General features: G+C 46.0%; 1 pseudogene; it reads left to right on the top strand.

Annotated features, from left to right (window-relative positions):
- Positions 1-280: 280 nt before the first annotated feature.
- LOC118008402 lies at positions 281-1185 on the top strand (annotated as a pseudogene).
- Positions 1186-2250: the final 1065 nt, after the last annotated feature.

Here is a 2250-nt window from a genome sequence, read left to right on the forward strand (position 1 = left end):
CTTCCTTCCTTCCTTCCTTCCTTCCTTCCTTCCTTCCTTCCTTCCTTTCCTTCCTTTCCTTCCTTCCCTTCCTTCCCTTCCTTCCCTTCCTTCCCTTCCTTCCCTTCCTTCCCTTCCTTCCCTTCCTTCCCTTCCTTTCCTTTCTTTCCTTTCATAAGCTCTACACCCAGTGTGGGGCTTAGACTCAGGACCCTGAGGTCAAGAGTTGCATGCTCTATGGACTGAGCCAGCTGAATAGACATTTTTCTATTCAGGTGCCCCTGAATAGACATTTTTCTACAGAAGACATACCGATGGCCAACAGATGCATGAGAAGATGCCCAACATCACTAATCATCAAGGAAATGCAAATCAAAATCACAATGAGGCTTTTTGTGCGTCTGCTTCATTGGTTGTGCAGGCTGCGAGCCCTGCTCGCGTTGCACCCCAACCACCTACCCCCAATCTTGGCCCGGTTTTCCAGGCCACTCATGGCGAGCCTCAGGGCAGGGTGGCCGGCATGGGCCCGTAGTCTGGGGCCGCGTGTTCTGCCCGGGGTTCGGATCTCTGAGACACGTGGGCCCGCGCGCTTGGGCGCTGCCCTTATGAGGCCGCATGATCCTGGGCCAGCCCTTAACATCACCTTTGCTGAATGTGACCTGAAGCAGATCCTTGACCCCCGAGCCTACAGACCCTTCACAGATGGTCGAATTCGCTCTCTGTCCCACCTCTGTTTGGCCTTATCACCAAGCACCTTTGTCCGTACAGCCATCCAGACTGAGGAAGACCCAGAAACTTTGGGGCCACGTGAGACACGGCCACGGCGACATCACCAAGCACCAGAAGCACCTAGGAGGCCAGGGTAATGCTGGGCATGCGTCACCACAGGATCCACTTCGACAAATATCACCCAGGTTACTTTGGAAAAGTTGGTATGAGACATTACCACTTACAGAGGAACCAGAGCTTCTGCCCAACTGTGAACCTTGATAAACTGTGGACCTTGGTCAGTGAGCAGACACGGGTAAATGCCGCCAAAAAGAAGACTGGAGCTGCTCCTATCATTGATGTGGTGCGACCAGGCTACTACAAAGTTTTGGGAAAGGGAAAACTCCCAAAACAGCCTGTCATCGTGAAGGCCAAATTCTTCCGTAGAAGAGCAGAGGAGATTAAGGGTGTTGGGGCACCTGCATTCTAGTAGCTTGAAGCCATGTTGGGGGGGGCGGGGGGGGTCTTCATTAAATGCTAACAAGTGCTTCTCAAAAAAAAAAAATCACAATGAGGGCGCCTGGGTGGCTCAGATGGTTGAGCGTCTGCCTTCGGCTCAGGTCATGATCTCAGGCTCCTGGGATCGAGTCCCGCATCGGGCTCCCTGCTCCTTGGGAGCCTGCTTCTCCCTCTGCCTCTCTCTCTCTCTCTGTCTCTCATGAATAAATAAATTAAAATCTTAAAAAAAAAAAAATCACAATTCGATACCACCTCACACGTGTTAAAATGGCTAGTATTTAAAAAAAGGAAAGAAAGAAAGAAAAGGAAGTGTTAGTAAGGATGTAGAGAAAAGGGGACTTCTGTGCACTGTTGGTGGGAATATAAATGGTACAGCCACTATGGAAAACAGCATGAAGTTTCCTCAAAAATTTTTAAATATAAGTGCCATATGATTCAGCAATTCCACTACTAGGTAATTTATCCAAAGAAAACAAAAACACTAATTCAAAAAGATATATGCACCCCTATGTTTATTGCAGCAACAGCCAAGATACGGAAACAACCTAAGTTTCCATTGGTATATATATATACACAGTGGAATACTGCTTGGCCGTGAAAAAGAACAAAATCTTGCCATTTGCAACATGGATGGACCTTGAGGGACTTATGCTAATGAAATAAGTCAGAAAAATGCAAATACCATTTATATGTGGAATCTAAAAAACAAAATAAACAAAACTCAAAGATACAGACAGTAAAACTGTGGCTGCTGGAGGGAAGGGAGTTTTGGGAGGCAGGCAAAACGGGTGAAGAGGGCCAAGAGATACAGACTTCCAATTATAAAATAAATAAGTCAGGAGGATATAAGGCACAGCACAGTGACCATGGTCAATAATATTGTAGTACATACTTGAAAGTTGCCAAGAGAGTAAATCCTAAAAGTTCTTATGAAGTGAAAAAAAAAATTATAACTCTGTATGATGATGAATGGTAAGTAAACTTACCGTAGTGAGATCATTTCAACAGAGTATACAAATATTGAATCATTATGTTGTATGCCTG

The sequence above is a fragment of the Mirounga leonina genome, unplaced genomic scaffold, assembly GCF_011800145.1.
Source record: "Mirounga leonina isolate KUSES-001 unplaced genomic scaffold, KU_Mleo_1.0 Mir_126, whole genome shotgun sequence".
Taxonomy (NCBI): domain Eukaryota; kingdom Metazoa; phylum Chordata; class Mammalia; order Carnivora; family Phocidae; genus Mirounga; species Mirounga leonina.